This window comes from Pongo abelii, chromosome 4 (genome assembly GCF_028885655.2).
Source record: "Pongo abelii isolate AG06213 chromosome 4, NHGRI_mPonAbe1-v2.0_pri, whole genome shotgun sequence".
NCBI lineage: Eukaryota > Metazoa > Chordata > Mammalia > Primates > Hominidae > Pongo > Pongo abelii.
In genome coordinates this window covers 181,103,827-181,128,325 of record NC_071989.2, presented here as the reverse complement: position 1 = coordinate 181,128,325, position 24,499 = coordinate 181,103,827, and the positions used below count along the sequence as shown (strand labels likewise).

Here is a 24,499-nt window from a genome sequence, read left to right as displayed (position 1 = left end):
TGAAACCCATCTCTGTTAAAAATACAAAAATTAGCTGGATGTGGAGGCGCATGCCTGTAATCCTAGCTACTAAGGAGGCTAAGGCACGAGAATCACTTGAATCTGGAAGGCAGAGGTTGCAGTGAGCCGAGATCGTGCCACTGCACTCCAGCCTGGGCAACAGAGTGAGACTCCGTGTCAAAAAAAAAAAAAAAGGTGTATGTGAGTGGTTTCCTTCATGACAGTAAACACAGTTATTATCTAACTGGATCAAGTAGAAAAACGGCATAATCCTGCTCATCTTTCCTTGTGCCCCTTGGTTATGTTCTTTCTCATTACCTTTGCCTTCTATCCCAGAAAACTGAATGTTTCCAGCTTAAAACTCCATTCAAACTTGACTTGAATTTAGCAGTTGAACTGTGTGGGGAAAGAAGTTTCATTGAGATACAAGAAAAGAAGGCATTGTTTAATCTGTAGAAAGATTAATAAAGTTTTTCTAGGCCTGTGCTCTTCAGTCACGTAGTGGAGTTTTGGAAAATCTATCTCAGTTATAAAGTGGTGCTTGTCCCAAGGGGTAAGTTGATGGAGATTACATGAAAGTGTTCTCTCTGCACTTAGAATATCAGCATGTGGTCATTTGGGGTCACCTTCTGGTTTTATAGTTGATAAAGGGAACAGAGACATTCTTACTTCCTAAAGTGTCTCACTTAGAAGTGGAGGAGGGGGAACCCACAGTGGTCCTGTAATACAGAGTTATCATAGCTTGTGCGTTTTCTGATAGTCACCCATTTCTGTCTTGGGCAGTTACCTGGATAATAATTTTAACTTGATGGTGATTCAAGAGCTTTTAAGGCTTTGATCATTGTTGTATTGCTAAACATTAACACATAGCGCCTGTTTAACAAACCCTGGCTTTCACTGCTCTGAGTTTGTGATGGCTGCATCATGTCACAGAGATGCTCCTCCTGAATGAATCAGAGTAGTTCATAGTCTCTTTAAATTCTCATAATTTTGAAGTTAAGAGTTGAGATGTGCCACAACATATAACAAGTAGGACATAGTGAAAAGGAACTTTAGAAACAATGAAATGATACCCAGTACTTCTGGAATGGACATCGAGTGAGACAGTCTGTAACAAGAGCTCTGAGAATGGGAAGAATTGCTTATCTGTTATTGAATGAAATGACATGTAATAGTCTTGGAAGCAAGGAGACTATCTTTCTGCATTGTATCAGTTGTAGGGTAGGAATAGGTTATTGTGGGTGTTTGTATTTTTGTTTTTTATATGTTAATACTAAATTTGCTGACTAAAACTTAATGATATACCCTGCATAAGGCAAGCATGTAAGTGAAAAAATAACCTTTTTTCTATAACAAGCAATCCTTAAGCATTTTAAGAAGGGAGTAATCAATAGGAACAGAACTTATACTTCAGAGGTAAAGATAGGTTTTTCAGCTGGGGACAAGGATGGATACTAAAAGTCTTATCTATAGGAAGTTTCACAATTGCTCGAAGAGGGAGGAAAGAAGTTTTCAGATAAAACATTAAGAGAGAGTAAAGAAAATTAAGATGTATTAATAGAATAAAATTCAGTTTCCACCAAGAAATACTTCTGATTTAATAATAAGTAGAAAGTATAAAATACATTGGCAGGTTATTTTTGCAGCAGAATCTCAGGGAAATATTATCAAATTTTAATGAATAGGAAAATACTGATTAATGATGTCTTTGCATTTGCTCTTCTTTTTGGCGGGGGGGGGGGGGGTGGGGGGCGGTGCGGCGGGGAGCGGGTGGGGCCGGACAGAGTTTTACTCTGTCGCCCAGGCTGGAGTGCAGTGGCACGATCTTGGCTCACTGCAACCTCTGCCTCCTGGGTTCAAGCGATTCTCCTGCCTCAGCCTCCCGAGTAGCTGGGATTACAGGTGCTTGCCATCATGCTCAGCTAATTTTTGTATTTTCAGTAGAGACTGGTTTCGCTATGTTGGCCAGGCTGGTATCGAACTCCTGACCCCAAGCGATCCACCCACCTCAGCCTCCCAAAGTGCTGAGATTATAGGCGTGAGCCACCATGCCTGGCCCATTTACTGTTGATACAGTCCAAAAGCTTATTCTGACCTTGCTAAACTAAATCAATACCTTGTGAAGTTCAGATTGGAACACTTAAAAGATCACTTTTGCCTTCTAGGTAACAGAAAAATTAAAGCTTTAATTTCCTCCCCACCCCCACACTGCCTCCACACACATACATTTATATGGTGTATACACTACATATACACATACAACATATATACATAGAGTATGTATGTTTTTTATTATATTAATATATAGTCTTTTCTCTCTTCTATGAGAATGTGTTGAAGACTACTCCTTTCTTAGTATAATTATAGTCGTTTTTAAAACTCTCAACGGGGCTGGGCACGATGGCTCGCTCCTGTAATCCCAGCACTTTGGGAGGCTGAGGCGGGCAGATCACGAGGTCAGGAGTTCAAGACCAGCCTGGCCAAAATAGTGAAACCCCATCTCTACTAAAAATACAAAAATTAGCCAGGCGTGGTGGCGGGTACCTGTAGTCCCAGCTACTGGGGAGGCTGAGGCAGGAGAATCGCTTGAACCCAGGAGGCAGAGGTTGCAGTGAGCCGAGATGGCACCACTGCACTCCAGCCTGGGCGACATAACGAGGCTCTGTCTCAAAAAAACAAAACAAAAACCCTCAACAAAGTAGCCATTAAAGGAACATACCTCAAAATAATAAGAGCCATCTATGACAAACCCACAGCCAACATCATACTGAATGGGTAAAAGCTGGAAACATTCCCCTTGAGAACCAGAACAAAACAAGGATGCCCACTCTTAGCACTCCTATTCAGCATAGTTCTGGAAGTCCTAGCCAGAGCAATCAGGTAAGAGAAAGAAATAAAAGGTATCCTAAGAGAAAGAGAGGAAGTCAAACTCTTTCTTTGTGGATTATATGATTCTATACCTAGAAAACCCCCTAGTCTGCCCAAAAGCTCCTAGATTGGAAACTTTAGCAAAGTTTCTGGATACAAAATCACTGTACAAAATCAGTAGCATTTCTATACACAATAACATCCAAGCTGAGAGCTAAATCAAGAATACAATTCTATTCACAGTAGCTGCAAAAAGAATAGAATACCTAGGAAAACAGCCAACCCAGGAAGTGAAAGATCTCTACAACAAGAATTACAAAACACTGCTGAAGGAAATCAGGGACATAAATGCTCATGGAGAGGAAGAATCAATATTGTTAAAATGGGCATACAGCCCAAAGCAATTTACAGATTGGATGCACTACTGTCAAACTACCAATAACATTTTTCACAGAATTTGAAAACACTATTCTAAAATTCATATGGAACCAAAAAGGCCAAAAAGCCAAAACAATCCTAAGCAAAAACAAGAAAGCATCATACTACCTGACCTCAACTATACTTCAAGGCTACAGTAACCAAAACAGCATGGTGCTGGTACAAAAACAGACACATAGAACAATGGAATGAGTTAGATAACCCAGAAATAAAGTCACACACCTACAATCATCTGATCTTCAACAAAGTAAGCAGTGGGGAAAGGACTCCCTATTCAATAAATGGTCCTGGGATAACTGGCTAGCCATATGCAGAAGATTGAAACTGGACCCCTTCTTTTTGCCATCTACAAAAGTCAACTCAAGATGGATTGAAGACTTAAATGTAAAACTTGAAAAACCCTAGAAGAAAACCTAGGAAATACCATTCTGGACATAGGCCCTGGCAAAGTTTTTATGATGAAGATTGCAAAAGCAATTGCAACAGAAACAAAAATTGAGAGGCGGGACCTAGGTAAACTAAGAGCTTCTGCACAGCAAAAGAAACTATCAATAAAGTAAACAGACAGCCTACACAATGGGAGAAAATATTTGTAAACTCTATGTCCAACAAAGGTCTAAAACCCTGAATTGATAAGAAATTTAACAGACAAAAAGCAAACAACCCCATTAAAAAATGGGCAAAGGACATGAACAGACACTTCTCAAAAGAAGACGATGTTCCTGTGGCTAACAAGTATATGAAAAAATGCTCAACATCACTAATCATTAGAGAAATGTAAATCATGACTTTTTTGGTTTTCTTGTGTTTTAAAAAAATGTAAATCAGAACCACAATGAGATACTATCACACCAGTCAGGATGACTAGTGTTAAAAAGTCAAAAAATAACAGATGTGATGAGGTTGTGGAGAAAAGGGAGTGCTGATGGGAATGGTATATTAGTTCAGCCTCTATGGGAAGCAGTTTGGAGGTTTCTCAAATAACTTAAAACAGAACTACCATTCGACCCAGGAATCCCATTACTGGGTATATACCCAAAGGAATATAAATTGTTCTGCCATAAAGACTCGTACGTGTGGATGTTTATCATAATACCATTCCCAATAGCAAAGACATGGAATCGACGTAGATGTCCATCATCAGTGGACTGGATAAAGAAAATGTGGTATGTATACACCATGGAATACTTACACAGCTATAAAAAGAAGGAGGTCATGTCCTTTGCAGCAACATGGATGCAGCTGGAGGCCATTATCCTAAGTGAATTAACACAGAAACAGAAAAGCAAATACTACATGTTCTCACTAATAAGTGGGAGTTAAACATTGAGTACACGTAGACGCAAGGAAACAGTAGTCACTGGGACCTCCTTGAGGGCAGAGGATGGGAGGAGGGTGAGGATCATAAAACTACTTACTGGGTACTGTGCTTGCTACCTGGGTGACATAATAACTTGTACTCCAAACCCGGTGACATTCAGTTTACCCACGTAACAAACCTGCACATACACCTCCGAACCTAAAAGTTGGAAGAAGGAAAAAAAAAAGAATTCATCAAGAAGGAAAAAAGTTATAATCATTTTTAGAACTTTTAGAAACTTTTTTTTTGAGACTTTTTTTTTGAGACGGAGTCTCACTCTTATCGCCCAGACCGGAGTGTGGTGGTGCGATCTCAGCTCACTGCAACTACCTACCGGGTTCAAGCAATTCTCCTGCCTCAGCCTCCCAAGTAGCTGGGATTATAGGTGTCTGCCACCACGCCTGGCTAATTTTTGTATTTTTAGTAGAGATGGGGTTTCACCATGTTGTCCAGGCTGGTCTTGAATTCCTGACTTCAGGTGATCTGCCCGCCTCGGCCTCCCAAAGTGCTGGGATTACAGGCGTGAACCACCTCGCCCGGCCACTTTTAGAAACTTTTTGTGAAAAGAAATCAGAAAAATATCAAAAAGTATATTTACCAGCCTGGACAACATAGCAAAACCACATCTCTACTAAAAAAAAAAAAAAAAAATTAGCTGGGCATGGTGGCATGCACCTGTAGTCCCAGCTACTTGGGAGACTAAGAAAGGAGTATCACTTGGGACTGCAGTGAGCCCCGATGGTGCCACTGAATTCCAGCTTAGGCAACAGAGCAAGACCCTGTCTCCAAAAAAAAAAAGTATAAGAAAAAATAAACCACATTTATCCTACCACCTAACATAAACATTTTTATGCATACCTTTTCAAACTCAAGGTGTGTGTGTGTTGGGGGCAGGTGTTGGGAGTACATGTTCAGAGAAATTTAAAGTGCTTAATGAGGTTATCACAGCTATGACATTTTAATAGAGTGGCTTTACTGGCGTTCTGGTTTGGGAATGTAACAGGAATGTCATTGTTAGCTTTTCATTATAGGATGGATTCTCAGTATTTTTTTGACCTTGCTATCCATCTTTTTTTTTTTTCTCTCTCTTTGCTCTTTTGAGACAGAGTTTGGCTTTTATTGCCCAGGCTGGAGTGCAGTGGTGTGATCTCGGCTCACTGCAACCTTTGCCCCTGGGTTCAAGCGATTCTCCTGCCTCAGCTTCCCAAGTAGCTGGAATTACAGGTACCTGCCACCATGCCCGGCTAATTTTTGTATTTTCAGTAGAGATGGGGTTTCACCATGTTGGCCAGGCTGGTCTTGAACTCCTGACCTCAGGTGATCCATCTGCCTCTGCCTCCCAAAGTGGTGGGATTGCAGGCGTGAGCCACTGTGCCCAGCCCCTTGCCATCTATCTTAAAAGTTAAGAATTCAGCCCTGACCCTCCCACCCTGCGTCCCAGCCTCTTCTTGCCCCGCCAGCCCCTGGGGGCTTGCTGAGCGAGCGGCACTGGCATCATGTGACTGCCTGGAGTTGGTGCCAGGAGCCAGAGGGGAGCCTCGTGTAGCCGGGCCCCAGCCGGAGCTCAGGGAGAGCGCCTGCTGCACGCACGCCCGTCCTTGTCCCCTGCCGTCAACGCCGCCTGGAACCGTGACATAACTGCGCTTGGGGGCCTCCAGGCAGCCCGGATCTGGGCCTTTATTTCTCTTCGGAGGCGTCCCTGACTGCACCTCTCAAAGCCAAACACCAGAGCACCCTAGAAGGTTTAAAAGAATGCTCATGTTTGACCCAGTTCCTGTTAAGCAAGAGGCCCATGGACCCTGTCTCAGTGTCATACTCATCTAATTACATGGAATCCATGAAGCCCAACAAGTATGGGGTCATTTACTCCACACAATTGCCTGATAAGTTCTTTTAGACCCTAGAAGGCATGTGGCATGGAATACAGATGGAGCCAGTGGACTTCATGGTGAGCAAGCGGAGTTCACCTCCTTCTGCTGGAAATTTGCACTCCTCTCTGAAGTTCCTATCCTCACACCAGAGAGCCTTGCCTGGGTTGAGCATGCCTTCTTCCAGCCCACCAATGAAAATACTCATCCCCTTCTCCAGGCTGGCAGCGCTTTGACGTGCCACTTGTCCATGCCGCAGGTGATGGCAGCTGCCCTCTCCTGGCACAGAATACGGAGCCTGGGGATCTTGCTGGTCATCCAGCCGGTGGTGGTGCAGCCCATCCCTTTTATGTACACGAGTCACCTCCAGGAGCCTCTCATGGTCTCCTTGAGGAGGAGGAGGAGGAAGAGGTCTTCCATGGAGGAGATGAAAAATTCCAGTAGTGGCATGCAAGTACCTGTAATTGAATCATAAGAAAATCCTACACCAGAGAAAAAAATTAAAATAGAACCTGGGATTGAACCACAGAGGACGGATTATCCTGAAGAAATGTCACCCCCCCTTAATGAACTCAGTGTTCCCCCCCACAAGCGTTGTTGCAAGAGAATCACCCTTTGGTCATCTTGCAGCCTGGGAAGAGACCTTTACCTGTGGAATCCCCGGTTACTCGAAGTGGAGGATACACAGATGTGATTACGATGGATGCAACAAAGTGTACACTAAAAGCTCCCACTTGAAAGCACACAGAAGATGACACACAGAAAAACCGTACAAATGTGCATGGGAAGGATGCACATGGACATTTGCTCGGTCTGATGAACTAAAAAGACATTTAGGAAAACATACTGGAATCAAACCGTTACAGTGTCCGGACTGTAACCGTAGCTTTTCCCGTCCCAACCATTTTTGCCTTCCATAGCAAAAGCCACATGGAGGCCGGGTGCAGTGGCTCACGCCTGTAATCCCAACACTTTGGGAGGCCGAGGCTGGCGGATCAGAGGTCAGGAGTTCGAGACCAGCCTGACCAACATGGTGAAACCCCATCTCTACTAAAAATACAAAAATTAACCGGGCGTGGTGGCGCTCCCCCATAATCCCAGCTATTTGAGAGGCTGAGGCAGGAGAATCCCTTGAACCCGGGAGGCAGAGGTTGTAGTGAGCCGAGATTGCACCACTGCACTCCAGCCTGGGCGACAGAGCGAGACTCTGTCTCAAAAGAAAAAAGGAATGCTAGTTTGAATGCCTCTGTGTCCTGCCTCCCATTATCTAAAACATTTTAATTTGATTCAGCCGGTCTGAATCTCTGAACTTATATTATCCAAAACTTCCATATGGTCAGTAGATGTTGTCTAATCCTCGTCTCCTTACCACGGGTAAGACCTAAAGAGTGAGAACACTTTTTTTTTCCCTGGGGTTGCTAAGCAAACCCTTCTCATAGATAACATTTCATGTAATAAGAACAAGGGAACATGTAAACTAACATAACCAATTGTCAGTTGTCCATGTATTCCTCAAAAGAATGTCAGAGTAAATTTATTAGAAATAAAAAAAAAAAAGTTAAGAATTCATTGGGTTGGGGCCGTGCGCAGTGGCTTATGCCTGTAATCCCAGCAGTTTGGGAGGCCAGGGCAGGAGGATCATGAAGTCAAGAGATCGAGACCATCCTGGCCAAAAAGGTGAAACCCCATCTGTATTAAAAATACAAAAATTAGCTGGGCGTGGTGGCACGTGCTGGTAATCCCAGCTACTTGGGAGGCTGAGGCAAGAGAATTGCTTGAACCCAGGAGGTGGAGGTTGCAGTGAGTGGAGATCGCGCCACTGCACTATAGCCTGGCAACAGAGTGAGACTCCGTCTCAAAAAAAAGAAAAAAAAATTCATAGGGTTGATATTGACAATATCAGTTTTGTCAGTTGATTTGTGAGATTTATATCTCAGGACTTAATTTGAGGAAATACAGTATAGAGCAAAAGGAATACCCAGCTAATAATGGGCAAGTTTCTCAAAGCTTTTATGAGCATAGTTTGCAACAATATAGTATTTCTTTCTTACTCTTTCTGAACATTGCACCTAAGTAAGCTAAAAATAAAGCTTAGAATTTTGTAATGATGGTAGTCATAGATAAAATTTAAAAATAGTAAATGGCCAGGCACAGTGGCTCACACCTGTAATCCCAGCACTTTGGGATCCTGAGGCAAGAGGGTCACTTGAGTCCAGGAGTTTGAGTCTGCACTGAGCTATGGTGGTGTCACTGCACTCCAGCCTGGGTGATAGAATGAGACCTTATCTCAAAAAACAAAACAAAAAAGGATTAAGTGACATCTAAGATATTTCTGTCTTTACCCATGAATCCAACCCCAAGAGAATACAGTTTCTAGTAGTTTTTTTCTGTTTGCGTCAAAATATCTTTTTCTTTATAACTGGATAGAATTTAACATGTTAGTCCCAGTTCTGCTTTATTGATTTCGTAGCAAAATCTTGCACAAGCCCAAATACCAATATGTTTTATGGTTCTGTTGAACCTACTTTTTGATTCTTGTCCGTTCTTGAAAGCAAGAGGGCTTTGACTGCAAAAACCCATTAAAGGAGAAGGACTTGACAAATGAGTACAACTTCAAGTAAAGTATGTTTATACACATTTTTGCCAGGCTGTTAACATTAGAATTTCTTAAGCAGAGGAAACTTCAGATAGAAGAGGGAGACCACCTTGAAGAAAGAGTCCTTTGTACTCCTAGTGTATTTCTTAGGAAACAATTAGCCCTTCCCTTGATCGTGGTCTCAGGACAGGCAGCAATATGCTTTTGATAATTGATATATGCTGCCTAGGAATTATTTTGTTGTTTGGTCACTAAAGGTCAATGCCACCCTCTCTTTCTTTGCAGGCAGCAGGTATGTATGTTCCCTATTATGTCTGGAGGCAGAGGGAAAGGGCTTCAGTCCCCTGGGCATCATGACTTTGGTGCTGGTGGCTTCCTGTCTGCCAATTCTATCCTCAAGCACTGGGACACAGGGGGAAAAAAAAAAGCCAACTTCTGTGCCATCCTAAGTATGGGTTCACATCTTTGAAATCTTATGGAGCCTTAAAACCTCTCAAATGGGTTGATGATACAGTTTCACTTTGGGAGGGTAGGTGAAAATCTAGATCCATGTTAAACATTTATTCAAGTAACTCCTAAAGCCAGGAGGCAGGATAGTCCTGGTTAAGAACATGAACTTTGGAGTCAGTGTTGGTTTGAATCCCTGTTACACTATTTAGTTCTGTGATCTTTGAGAAATAGTTACTTCTTCTAATTCAGTGTACATTTGTGTGTTTTCTTTGTGACAGGCACTGTGCTAATTGTTTGAGAAATATTACCTCATTAAATCTTTATAACATCCTGTGAAACAGATATTATTGTCATCTCCCTCATCTTCCTTTCCATCCCAGCTTTACCCCAGGTAATCGACATCGTTATTTGCAAAGTCAGTTATACCCTATACTTCAGGAACCATCTGTATTCTGAATTTTACTTTCACCAGTTTTATACTTTGAGATGTTTTGTGTTTCTCATTGACATCCTTTCTTTCAGCTTCAAGAATTACTTTAGCATTTCTTGTAAGACACGTCTGGTAATGAAGAACTCACTCAGCTTTTGTATAGGAAACCCTTTTATCTTTCCTTCATTCTGAAGAACAGCTTTTCTGGTTATGGTATTCTTGGTTGCCATTTTTTTTTTTTCATTGCATTTTGAACATACCCACTGTCTCTGGGCATGAAGGTTTCTGCTGAGAAATCTGCTGCTAGCCGTATTGGAAGTCCCTTATATGTTATTTGCTGCTTTTCTCATGCTGCTTTCAGGATCTTCTCTTTGTCTCTGAATTTTTTTTTTTTTTTTTTTTTTTGGACAGTTTGATTATAATGTCTTGGGGCAGTGTTGTTTGGATTGAATATGATTGGACACTGTAGATTTTTCTGTATGTGGAACTGTTTGATTATATTTCTGGCAGGAACCCATCTTATCTCTAAATACTATAGTGGCTATTTTCTTTTTTTTTTCTTTTTTTTTTTTTTTGAGACAGGCTCACTCTGTCGCCCAGGCTGCAGTGCAGTGGCACGATCTCGGCTCACTGCAAGCTCCGCCTCCCAGGTTCAGGCCATTCTCCTGCCTCAGCCTCCCGAGTAGCTGGGACTACAGGCACCTGCAACCACGCCCGGCCAATTTTTTTTTTGTATTTTTAGTAGAGATGGGGTTTCACCGTGTTAGCCAGGATGAGCTCGATTTCCTGACCTCGTGATCCATCCGCCTCGGCCTCCCAAAGTGCTGGGGTTACAGGCGTGAGCCACCTTGCCCGGCTTTTAGTGGCTATTTTCTAAGAACAAGGAATTTATCTTTCTTTTCTTCTTTTTTCTTCCTTTTACTTTCTTTTTTTTTTTTTTTTTCGAGACAGGGTGTCGCTCTGTCACCCAGGCTGGAGTGCAGTGGTACGATCACAGCTCACTGCAGCCTCGACCTCCCTGAGCTCAGGTGATCCACCCACCTCAGCCTCCTGAGTAGCTGGTACTACAGGTGCATGCCACCATGCCTGGCTAATTTTTTATTTTTTGTAGAGACAGGGTTTTACCATGTGTCCAGGCTGGAAGGACGTTGTCTTTCATGAGCACAATATAATTATCAAAATCAGGAAGGTGGATATTGACATAATGCTAATATCTACTGTATAGGCCTTATTCACAATTCACTATTATCTCCATTAATAGTCGAAGTTATCCAGGATCATGCATTGTTTAGTTATATCCCCTTAGTTTGCTTTGCTCTGAAACAGTTCCTAACACTTTTTTGTCTTCTCATGATGTTGGCATTTTGAGGACAGGCCAGTTATTTTATACATGTCTATAAATTTGAATGCTTAGATTCCTCATTACACAGGAATATTACAGAAGTAAATTGTGTCCTCAGTGCAGCATATCAGGAGTCACAAAATGTCTGTTTTCCCATTATTGGTAATGTTAACTTTGATCACATAGGGTGACTGCCAACTTTCTTCACTGTAAAGTTAACTATTTTTCCTAATGCAAATGATAAGTATTTTATGGGAAGATTTGAGCCTATGTAGTTTTTTTTGTTTTTTTTTTTTTTTTTGAGATGGAGTTTCGCTCTTATTGCCCAGGCTGGAGTGCATGGAGTGCAGTGGCGCAATCTCGGCTCACTGCGACCTACGCCTACCAGGTTCAAGCGATTCTCCTGCCTCAGCCTCCCAAGTAGCTGGGATTACAGGCACCCACCACCACGCCCGGCTAATGTTTGTATTTTTAGTAGAGACGAGGTTTCACCACGTTCGCCAGGCTGGTCTCGAACTCCTGACCTCAAGTGATCAACCCACCTTGGCCTCCTAATCTTAGAAGGGAAACCTTTCAGTGTCTCTTCATTGAGTATGACATTACATGTAGGTTTTCAATAAAGACTATTTATTATGTTGAGGAAGTTTTCTTCTATTCCAGTTTTATGAAAAAGCATTTTGTCTGATGTTTTTCTGCATTAATTGAGATGATCACGTGGGTTCCCCCTTAATTCTATTAATGTGACATATTACATATCTTCATATGGCCTTGCAGTTTTGAGAAAAATCTCAATTGTGATATATAATCTTTATGCATTTAGATTTAATTTGCTGGTATTAATAATTTGCTGAGGATTTTTGCATATGCTATTTTGACCAGGCTGGGCTGAAACTAGTGATCTTCCCATCTCAGCCTCCCAAGTATCTGGAGCTATGTGGGTGTGCACCACTGTGCATGGGTTTTGCATGTGTCTTAAGGCATATTGCTCTGTAGTTTTCTTGCGGTGTCTTTGTCTGGCTTTAGTATTAGGGTAATTTTGGCCTCATAGAATGAGTTAGGAAGTATTCTTTCTATTTTTTGGAAGAGATTGAGAAGGATTGCTATTCTTTTTTTTTTTTTTTTCCTGAGACGGAGTCTCGCTCTGTCACCTAGGCTGGGATGCAGTGGTGCAATCTTGGCTCACTGCAACCTCCTCCTCCTGGGTTCAAGCGATTATCCTGCCTCAGCCTCCCGAGTAGCTGGGATTATAGGCGCACGCCACCATGCTCAGCTAATTTTTTGTATTTTTAATAGAGATGGGGTTTCACCAGGATCTTGCTCTGTCACCTAGGCTGGAATACAGTGTTGCATTCTCAGCTCACTGCAGCCTCCACCTCCCAGATTTAAGTGATTCTCATGCCTCGGCCATCTGAGTGTCTGGGATTACAGGCAAGCGTCATCAGGCCTGGCTAATTTTTGTGGGTTTTTTTTTTTTTAGACAGAGTCTTGCTCTGTCGCCCAGGCTGGAATGCAGTGGTGCGATCTTGGCTAACTGCAACCTTCGCCTCCTGGGTTCAAGCAATTCTTCTGCCTCAGCCTCCCGAGTAGCTGGGACTACGGGGGTGTGCCACCACACCCAGCTAATTTTTGTATTTTTAGTAGAGATGGGGTTTCACTGTATTGCCCAGGCTGGTCTCGAATTCCTGACCCCGTGATCTGCCCGCGTTGGCCTCCCAAAGTGCTAAGATTATAGGCATGAGCCACCCCATCCAGCCTCTGCTGTAGTCTTTATGTTCTTTTACCTTTGGGTTTTGTCTGTTCTTTTTTGGTTCCTTGAGGCATGAAGTTAGGTTATTCATTGAGATCTTTCTTCCCTTTTAATGTGACTGTTTACATTTGTAAATTTTCCTCTGAGCATTGCTTTCACTGCATCTCATAAATTTTTGTATGTTTTGTGTTCACTTCTATTCATCTCATTGTATTTTCTCATTTTCCTTGTAATTTCTTATTTGATCCATTCATTGTATGAGTGTATTAGTTTTTTTATATTTGTGAATTTTCCAGTTTTCCTTATTTCTAGCTTTATTCCATGTAATCATAGGAGATAACTTTGTATGATTTCAGTCTTTTAAAGTTTATTGAGACTTGTTTTGTGGTCTAACATATAGTCTATCCTAGAGAATTTCTATGTGTTTTTAAGAAGAATGTGTATTCTGCTGCTTTTGGGTAGAATGTTCTTTATGTCAGTTAAGTCTAGTTGGTTTATAGTGTTCAAGTCTCCTGTTTCCTTATCACTATTCTGTCTGTATGTTTCATACATTATTGAAAATAGGATATTGAGGTTTCCAAGTATTGTTTGTAGAACTGTATCTCCCTTCAATTCTGTGCTTGCTTCATATATTCTGGGGTTCTGTTGTATATACTCATTATGTCTTTCTGATGAATTGACACTTTAATTATAAAACATCTCTTTTTATCTTTAGTAAAAATGTTTGTCTTAAAGTCTATTTTATTGTTTACAAATACAGCCACTGTAGTCCTCTTGTTTTTGGTGGTGGTGGTGGTTTTTTGTTTGTTTATTTGAGAAAGTGTTGCTCAGGTTGGAGTGCAGTGGTGTGATCATAGTTTTACTTTGACCCCCCAAGCTCAAGAGATCTTCCCACCTCGGCCTCCCAGAGTGCTGGGATTACAGGTGTGAGCCACTGCACCCGGCCTGTTTCTTCTGTAATTCTCTCAGTTTTTGCTCGATGTCTGTTATTAGGTACATACTTAATATTGCCATGTCTTCTTGGTGAATTGACTTTTTTACTGTTATCATTTATCTCTGGAGCTGTTCCTAGGTTCTGAAGTCTACTTTGTCTGATGCTACTATAGCCACTTAAACTTTCTTTTGATTAGTATTTGCATGATTCTGTTTATCATCCTGTAATGCTAGTTATCATCCTTTTACTTCTACCTTCTCTATGTTAACATACTTACAGGGATTTCTTGTAGATAGCTTGTAGTCGAATCTTTAGAACTGCAATCTTGGGCCGGATGCTGTGGCTCATGCTTGTAATCCCAGCACTCTGGGAGGCCGAGGCAGGCGGATCATGGGGTCAGGAGTTTGAGACCAGCCTGACCAACATGGTGAAACCCCGTCTCTACTGAAAATACAAAAATTAGCAGCTACTTGCAATCCCAGCTACTTGGGAGGCTGAGACAGGAGAATGGCTTGAATCTGGAAGGCAGAGGTTGCAGTGAGCCAGGATCAAGCCATTACACTCCAGCCTGGGCGACAGAGCACGACTCTGTCTCAAAAAAAAAAAAAAAAAAACCAATCTCGGCCGGGCGTGATGGCTCACACCTGTAATCCCAGCACTTTAGGAGGCTAAGGCGGGCGAATCACTTAAGGACAGGAGTTCGAGACCAGCCTGGCCAACATGGGGAAACCCTGTCTCTACCAAAAATACAAAAATTAGCCAGGCGTGGTGGCACTCGCCTGTAGTCCCTGCTTTTGGGAGGCTGAGGCAGGAGAACTGCTTGGACCTGGGAGGCGGAGGTTGCAGTGAGCCAAGATTGCACCACTGCACTGCAGCCTGGGCGACGGAGTGAACTCCATCTCAAAAAAAAAAAAAAAAAAGCAATCTCACAATGTGTTTCTTTTTTAAATTGGTTTGTTTAGACCATATAGTGACTGATATGATTGGATTTAGGTCTGACATTGTATTATGTGTTTTCTGTTTGTTCCCTCCGGTTTCTTTTCCTTTGCTTTCTGTTTTCTGCCTTCATTTGGATTGTTTAAATGTTTCTATTTTTTATTTTATTTATTGAGAAATAGAAAATAGATTTTCTATTTTTCATTTATAAAATTTGAATTTGGCTCTTGATTAGCGTTTCAGTTTCTCTGCTAAAAACCTTCATTTGTTTCAAGAGAGTTCCCTTTCTTCTCCCACCCCACCATGGAACATGGTTATAATAACTGCTTTGAAGTCTTTGTCTGGTAATTTCAACATCTGGATCATCTCAGATTTTCCATTTGCTGATTGTCTTTTCCTTTGAAAATTGGTCACATATTTCTGGCTCTTTATGTGTTGAGTAATTTTGGATTACATCCTGGACATTTTGAATATTATGTGAGAATCTGTTTCCTCATAAAAATCTGGAGAACTTTGATTTTGTTTTGTTTTAGCAGGCAATCAACCCTGCTAGGTTCAGCCTGCATGTTCTGCCTCTCCTTTTGTTGCTAATGGTTCTGATGTCAGTTCACTTTTCAAAGCCTTTGCTTTGTGCACAGCACATGCACCACTTAGGTTACTGTGGGGCTAAAGTGGTGGTTTATATCAGAATTCATTTCTGTCTTTTTTTTTTAAGTCAGTGTCTTACTGTGTCACCCAGGCTAGAGTGCAATGGTGTGATCTCTGCTTACTGCCGCCTCTGTCTCCAGGGTTCAAACGATTCTCCTGCCTCAGCTACCCAAGTAGCTGGGATTACAGGCATGCACCACCACGTGGGGCTAATTTTTGTATTTTTAGTAGAGGTGAGGTTTCACCATGTTGCCCAGGCTGGTCTCGAACTCCTGAGCTCAAGCAGTCGCCTGTCTTGGCCTCCCAAACAGAATTTATTTCTCAGAGAGCCATGGCTGTATTGTTCTGGGACTGTTCCGTGCATGCACAGGTTAGAGGTGAACGTGGAACTTGGGTCAGTTCAAACACAGAATTTTAGGGTATTCTCTTCTTTAGCTGTTTCTGCTCTGCAGTTTCCCCCATGATCTCCATTACCAAGGAGATCTTTTATCTGCCTTATGGCTAGAAAGACAAGCTTCTCTCAGAGTTGTTACTGCCAGCACTGCCGGGTGGTTCCATGTAACTGGAACTGCCTTTGGGGTAAAGAGGCAATAATAAAGTGGTAAAATGCAAAGGGAGAAAAAAATATTTTCCTCATATTCCACAGTACCCTTTTTCTTGGTTTGTCTAGAATAGATTTTCTTATTGAGTTTTATGTGTCCACTCTACCACCACTGTTGCTAGGAACTTTTAAAAGACTGCAAAACAGGCTGGGCCCGGTGGCTCATGCCTGTAATCCCAACACTTTGGGAGGCCGAGGCAGGCGGATCACCTGAGGTCAGGAGTTCATAGACCAGCCTGGCCAACATGGTGAAACCCCATCTCTACTAAAAATACGAAAATTAGCCGGGCGTGGTGGCAGGTGCCTGTAATCCCAGCTACGCGGGAGGCTGAGGCATGAGAATCGCTTGAACCCGGGAGTTGGAGGTTGCAGTGAGCCGAGATCGCACCATTGCACTCCATCCTGGGGGACTAGAGCAAGACTTCATCTCAAAAAAGAAAAAAAAAGAATACAAAACAGATTTTCTTCCCTCACTTCCCAGGTTTTTGGGCATAATCAGTAGGGAGATAGGCTCTAGTGGGCTTATAACATCTTGACCTGCACCAAATGTCCAGGACATTTTAACACCAAAAACTGGGAGGGGCCGGGCACGGTGGCTCACATCTGTAATCCCTGCACTTTGGGAGGCTAAGGCGGGCGGATCATCGAAGGTTGGGAGTTCGAGACCAACCTGACCAGCATGGAGAAACCCCGTCTCTACTAAAAATACAAAAAATTAGCCGGGCGTGGTGGCGCATGCCTGTAATCCCAGCTACCCCGGAGGCTGAGGAAGGAGAATTGCTTGAACCCGGGAGGCAGAGGTTGTAGTGAGACAAGATTGTGCCACTGCACTCCAGCCTGGGCAAAAAGAGCAAAACTCTGTCTCAAAAAAAAAAAAAAAACAAAAACAAAACTGGGAGGAAAGGGGAAACAGTCTTGCGATAAATTGATTCATCAAATAAAATTTAGCATTCTTTTAAAATACTGTTGCTGACTTAATAGGTTTTTGTTCCAAATAAGCACTACCCCATAGATGAGGATATTTTTTCCATATATCCATTCAGTTGTTGGATTCTGACTGTAGAATGCCCCCAATCAGCTTTAATGTTCAAGGAGCACAAGAATATGTAGGAAGATTAGGCATGGGCCCAAATAGAACGTTGCAACTAGATCAATGTTTCCTTCATGCTGAAACCCAAGATGATGGTCTCCCTTTTTGAAACCAAGGAGGCAACCCTGTTGATCTCTGACTTGCCTTCAGAGTCATTCTTCCCATGTCTTGAAAAATAGTGCACGGTCTCAGCCATATAACTCTGTGGTCGTATCCTGTAAAAAAAGAATTCCATTATCTGGGTGGCTTAAACAATGCCAAAAAAAGTTCTTTGGGAGGCCGAGGCAGGTGGATCACCTGAGATCTGGAGTTCGAGACCAGCCTGGCCAACATGGTGAAACCCCGTCTCTACTAAAAATACAAAAATTAGCCGGGCGTGGTGGCAGGCATCTGTAATACCAGCTACTCAGGAGGCTGAGGCAGGAGAATCACTTGAACCCTGGAGGCGGAGGTTGCAGTGAGCTGAGATCGCGCCATTGTACTCCAGCCTAGGCGACAAGAGAAAAACTCCCTCTCTTAAAAAAAAAAAATGGTTTCTCACAATTCTGGAGGCTGGAAAGTTTGAGTCAAGGTGCCAGCTGATTTGGTACTGGTGAGGGCGTCCATCTTCCTGTTTTACATACAGTTATCTTCTTGCTGTGTCCTCATGTGGCAAGGAAAAATCATCTCTCTTCTCTAGTCTTACAAGGTCACTAGTCCCATTCAGTGCCCCACCTCCAAATACTATCACACTGGGTATTAGATCTTCACCACACAAATTTTGTGAGGACACACATGCAGTCTATAGCCATGCTGTGGAACTTCAATTGTATAAACTATTGGTAAGTGATATCAGGGTCAGAACTGGAGTACCTTATTGTATTTTATGTCTTATTCTTTACAGGGTTTGAGGATTTTTCCCCAAAAAAAGTTTTATTGGCAAAGTATTCAAATATTAAAAAAAAAAAAAGGCCAGTCATGGTGGCTGACACCTGTAATCCCAGCACTTTGGGAGGCTGAGGCAGGAGGCTCACTTGAGCCCGGGAGTTTGAGACCAGATTCGGTAACATAGTGAGACCCTGTCTCTACAAAAAAGCAATTTGAAGGAGACAATGTGGGTCAATTTTGGAGCATACATAGTGACTGAAATTTATTTTAATATATCAACTAAATAAAAGTTCATGAATCCTTACTACTACTAAAAAGGGAATGAGGGAAGACCTTTTTCTTACCAAAGAATGCCAGTATTAAAGGATGAGAAGAATGACATACTTAGAAGAATCACCCTTTTACAACCCTATAGCTGATTCAGGTAAGGATCATCAGTACATACACTAAAGCATCATGGGTAACAGGATATTCAAGATGTCAGAGATCACCCCCTGTACTGGTAATTACCAAGGACAAATTATACCATAGACGTGACATTCAGTTGCCTTAACCAAGTAGCCAAACTTAGCCTTCTCATGTGTCACAATATAAAGAATATAAGACATATATGAGGAATTCTTACACAAAATGTTTTACTTTAATAAAGCTTCTAAACCTAACTTCCTATTTATAGGTTAATACAAAGGGTAAAGGAACAAGTTAAAATGTCTTCACACATTGCCAAATATCCCCTGGAGGACAAAACTGTCTCTAGCTGAGAAACACTGGCCTACATCAAATGACAACACATAAGCCTTGATTGGAACTTGGTATGAAAAACATTTTGGGACAGTTGGATAAATCTAAATAAGACTTCATAATAGATGATATAAATTTTTTTTTAAATTTTTCTTAGGTAAGACAACGATATTATAGTGTGTTAATCTGACTGTTTGCCTTGCCATAAAGGAACACCTGAGACTGGGTAATTTATTTTATTTTTTTATTTTTTATTTTTTCAGGTTTTATTTTATTTTATTTTATTTATTATTATTATACTTTAAGTTTTAGGGTACATGTGCACAATGTGCAGGTTAGTTACATATGTATACATGTGCCATGCTGGTGTGCTGCACCCATTAACTCGTCATTTAGCATTAGATATATCTCCTAATGCTATCCCTCCCCCCTCCCCCCACCCCACAACAGTCCCCAGAGTGTGATGATGTTCCCCTTCCTGTGTCCATGTGTTCTCATTGTTCAATTCCCACCTATGAGTGAGAATATGCGGTGTTTGGTTTTTTGTTCTTGCGATAGTTTACTGAGAATGATGATTTCCAGTTTCATCCATGTCCCTACAAAGGACATGAACTCATCATTTTTTATGGCTGCATAGTATTCCATGGTGTATATGTGCCACATTTTCTTAATCTAGTCTATCATTGTTGGACATTTGGGTTGGTTCCAAGTCTTTGCTATTGTGAATAGTGCTGCAATAAACATACGCGTGCATGTGTCTTTATAGCAGCATGATTTATAGTCCTTTGGGTATATAGAGACTGGGTAATTTATAAAGAAAAAAGTTTTAAACAACCAGATCTCATGGGGAAGGGCACCAAGCCATTCATGAGGGTCTTCCTCTGCTTCCTCTGTTGCCCAGGCTTGAGTGCAGTTGCACGATCACAGCTCACTGCAGCCTACACCTCCCAGGCTCTAGTGATCCTCCCACCTCAGTCCCCAAGTAGCTGGGACTACAGGTATACACAACTACACCCAGCTAATTTTTGTATTTTTTGTAGAGACGAGGTTTCGCCGTGTTGGCCAGGCTGGCTGGTTTCAAACTCCTGGGCTCAGGTGATCTTGCATCTTGGCCTCCTAAAGTGCTGGGATTAGAGGTATGAGCCAGCACACCCAACCAGCCTTATACTTCTTTTTAAAAAAACTTATTTTCCATAGTGAGAACAAGTGTCAGAAAAGCCTTATACTTTCAATTATAGAGGTTTTGTAATACCTGGCCCTACCAGATATCAAACTATATTATATCATCTGCAATTATATATATATATAATCTAATTATATCTAATTACAGGTTTGATATATTATCTGCAACTAGAACTAGTTTTATTTCTGGTCCTTAAATTTCTAGTTGTTTTATTCTGTCTTATTTTGCATCTAACACTGTTTCTAAATAGTGTTAAAAGTGGAGATAGTGGGCATCTTTTTTTTTTTTTTTTGAGACAGAGTTTCGTTCTTGTCACCCAAGCTGGAGTGCAATGGCGTGATCTCAGCTTACTGCAACCTCCACCTCCAGGGTTCAAGCAATTTTCCTGCCTCAGCCTCCTGAGTAGCTGGGATTACAGGCACCACCATGCCTGGCTAATTTTGTATTTTTAGTAGAGACAGTGTTTTGTCACGTTGGCCAGACTTGTCTCAAACTCCTGACCTCAGGTGATCCACTCACGTCGGGCTCCCAAAGTGCTGAGATCACAGGTGTGAGCCACCGTGCCTGGCCAGCATCCTTGATTTATGTGTGTGCCTTCTTTCTCATGAAATGAGAGAAGAAAAGGTCTCTACAATCAAAAAAAAAAAAGTGTTAACTCATGGTAAAGCCATTGCTCTCAACCAGTAAAATAAACCATCTTAGAGTTTATATACTACTTAAAAGTTGCAGTGGTCTCATGTTAGGTGATCATATTCTTTTATTTATATATATGTATTTATGATAGAGACAGGGTCTCAATATGCTGCCCAGGCTGATCTTGAACTCCTTGGCTACAGTGATCTGTCTGCCTTGGCCTTCCAACGTGCTGGGATTACAGGTGTGAGCTACCACACCCAACTGCCTAGGTGACCATATTCTTAGTCCCAGTTTCATATAATATTATCTTTCTCAATAAAGTTGTTTTGTGGAGTGGGGAGGACTTAATTGTGTGATTTCATAATACTTTTAATAAGACTCACCCATTAAGAAAAGTTTTGTAGGATCTGAGAGCTATAGTTAAAAAAAAAGTGGGGGGAAAAGTCTTTGAACATACTATGTTGCAGTAGGTGTTACAAAATGTTGCCTGTTTGTATGCTCAGATCATTGGTAAGGGGACTTACACTCTGAGAATCAGGGCTAGGAAGTCATTATGAAGTTATGTTGATTTTTTTTTTTTTCCCCTATAAAGCTACCTCAAAAACATTGAAATTATATAAATGCCTTTAAAATTATTAGGCTTCAATTGGTAAGCTTTAGGATATAAGCATGGCAGAAGTTCATTTTTATTTCATTTTTAATAAAATTATAGTACGGAAAATGATGTATCTAACTTGTCTAGGCAGATATTGCTACATATGATCCTTAGTCTCTAATTTGTTATAGATGCTAAGTACTTATAAGGTGAAAGTGATAGAGCGTAAAGCCACGTCACCCCTTCTTTACTGCAGGATTCCTCTTCAGTGATCATGGTTGGTATCTCCACAACATAGATTAAGTAGTAGATGAGATAGGGCTAGGGAGCTGCTGCTTCTCCTTTGTTAGCTTTTCCTTTGTCTGGTCATAACAATTCCATTGGCCATAGTGAAGCCTATGGATGGATCATTTCTGTAGAAAAACAATTCAGCATATGCTTTATTTAGAGTGAATCTTTGTTATTGGTTTGCTATGTAAAAACAAGCAGCCCAGTAAGACATGGAGTGCTATAATGGAAAGAGAGATCTGGGCTTTGTTGTTGCTGTGTTCTGTTTTGTTTTGTTTTGAGACGGAGTCTCACTCTATCGCCCAGGCTGGAGTGCAATGGTGTGATCTCGGCTCACTGCAGCCTCTGCCTCCCAGGTTCAAGTGATTCTCCTGCCTCAGCCTGCCGAGTAGCTGGGATTCCAGGTGCCTGCCACCACGCCTGGCTAATTTTTGTATTTTGGGTAGAGATGGGGTTTCACCAGGCTGGGCACGGTGGCTCATGCCTGTAATCCCAGCACTTTGGGAGGCCAAGGCTGGTGGATCACCTGAAGTCAGGAGTTCGAGACCAGCCTGACCAACATGGCAAAACCTTGTCTCTACTAAAAATACCACAGGCGTGGTAGCAGGCGCCTGTAATCCCAGCAACTCGGCAGGCTGAGGCAAGAGAATCACATGAACCCAGGAGGCAGAGGTGGCAGTGAGCCGAGATCATGCCATTGCACTCCAGCCTGGGCAACAAGAGTGAAACTCCATCTTAAAGAAAAAAAGAGAGACGGGGTTTCACCATGTTGGCCAGGCTGGTCTCAAACTCCTGGCTTCAAGTGATCCCCCCTGCCTTGGCCTCCCAAAGTGCTGGGATTACAGATGTGAGCTACCGCGCCCAGTGAGATCTGGACTTTGAATTTGGGCATGTGCATTCTAGTACAGGCTCATTATTTTAAGCCATCCTTGTTACATCTTAGTTTCCTATCTGTCAGTAAGGTTGGATTGTACAATCTAAGGTCTCTTCTACCTTTAAATTCTCAAACAGTAGAGAAAATTTGCATATTGTATTGATTGTTGGCATTTTAGGCATTTTAATTCCCATATCCCTATTTTTTTTGGCAGTTAGTTGCTTTAGGTAAAGGGAATATATGTATTATGCATGTATGTATATATGTGTATATATAGTGCATTCTAAATTTACGTGAAAATATTTGCAAGTGTCCTTTTAGTTTAGCACCGTCTGTTACGGAAGAGTTCTAATACTTCATTTTTTCCCTCACGCTATTGTCTTATGGAAACTGATGCTTCCAGTTTTCAACCTGTTAAAGCTGTTGCTTGAGTCATATCTTGATATTTTCACCTTATCCATGCATTATGGCCTCTTCTTTCTTCATCTGAAGCGTTCCAGCATTAAATCAGGGTTTTCAAAGAGGAACCCAAAACAGGAAAACAATTATAATCATACTTAACTTCAAAACTGATTGTTTTTTGCCAATGTCAAAATGAGTTTTTGGTAGAATGCTTTAAATTATGTAGTAAAAATATTTAAAATTATGTGTTATTTAGATCTGAGAAACAAGCCTTACTTGGGTTTTCTGTGTGTTAGATCTATTTATTTGTTACAGAGTGGGAAGAAGTGTTTAAAGATTACAAGGAAAGATAAAGAGTGGGTGAATATGATTAAGAGGCTTCTGAGAAAAAGATGACTTTTGGACACGTTTTGAAAGAAGTGGTAAATGTGGATTGATGGGGGAAAGGATATTTTCTGAAATAGATTGATTTTTTAACATTAGATTGCTTTACCTGGAGTTTAAGGATAGAGAAGCAGAAATTTGGGGAATAAAAGATGTTTTCTGTCTTTAAATTCTTCACTGTTAGAGCATGGTACCTAGTCCTATATGCTATGTATGATACCAAGTATCTCTCTTTTGGTATCAGCAGTCAGAAGATATGTGAAGCAGAGAAAACTGAAAGTTTAAGAGCATAAAATGAAATCTAGTTGAGTATGTATATATTCCACATTTTACAAAAATGTTTGGCTTGGTACAAACATGAGATACGTAGCTGCCAGGCTGATAATCTATATCCAAGTACTGCATTTTCAGAAATACAGGTTTGTGGCACCACCTGAACTCAAAGGATAAGATCTGGTGAACAAATGCCTAGCAAGTGTACTCTGATAAGGCACAGGAAGTGCATGGCAATTAGAGGACATTTCTTTAAAATTTAAGGAAGGGATTGGGAAGTTATAAAAAGAGGAAAGACAGCCTGTATATTTTTGCCAAAGGACTTAAAGATGTTATTTCATATAGTATCTCTAAGTTCATTTTTATTTATTTAGCAAACATTTATTTGCAGTTTTATTGTATATCATGCATTATTATGAGTGGTTTATGAATATGAACTTAAGTCCTCTAAACAACCCTAAATATTTTCATGTTTTCACGAGAGGATAATTCAAATGCTTTTGCTAAATGCTAATTTTTTTTCCCAGTTGTTTATTTAACAAAGGTTAGTCATTTAGTTTAACATGAAGCTTGAAACCTCAGATTTTGTAGTGAAAATTCTGCACTGCTCTGTGGTTTCACTAAAGTAATTATGTTACAAAGATTTAATCATTTTTTAACAGTGGACATTCTATAGACAGATATTCTATATTATGTTTATAATACAGGCAGAAGTAGGCAAATAAAAGTAATCTTCCTTCATGTCACAAGCATTTATTTTGTCTTTTGCAGGATAATTACTATGAAACTTTGGACAGCATGTAGATTTGAAAATGCATTTGGGGCCTGGCGCAGTGGCTCATGCCTGTAATTCCAGCACTTTGGGAGGCTGAGGCGGGCGGATCATGAAGTCAAGAAATTGAAACTATCCTGGCCAATATGGTGAAACCCCGTCTCTACTAAAAATAC

The 24,499-nt window shown here is 41.3% G+C and overlaps 1 protein-coding gene, 1 non-coding gene and 1 pseudogene across 6 annotated transcripts in view; all 3 read left to right on the top strand.

The window, feature by feature from the left end:
- UBTD2 (ubiquitin domain containing 2) overlaps positions 1 to 24,499 on the top strand; it is a 74,531-nt gene that overhangs the window by 22,545 nt on the left and 27,487 nt on the right. The window contains exons 1-3 of one of the 5 annotated variants that reach the window (XM_009241283.3): positions 18,499 to 18,599; positions 18,852 to 18,987; positions 19,074 to 19,142. The exons of 3 other annotated variants lie outside the window; for them this stretch is intronic. The gene's annotated coding sequence lies outside the window, so the exon portion shown is untranslated. Of the gene's footprint in view, positions 1 to 18,498; positions 18,600 to 18,851; positions 18,988 to 19,073; positions 19,143 to 24,499 lie in introns of those variants that run through there. One more of the 5 variants, XM_063724396.1, reaches the window with a different exon arrangement.
- Positions 1,833 to 12,806, top strand: LOC129059625 (Krueppel-like factor 3; annotated as a pseudogene).
- On the top strand, positions 9,399 to 9,543 carry LOC112133616 (small nucleolar RNA SNORA57). Its single transcript, XR_002915247.2, has one exon. It is a non-coding gene; the product is annotated as a small nucleolar RNA SNORA57 (small nucleolar RNA).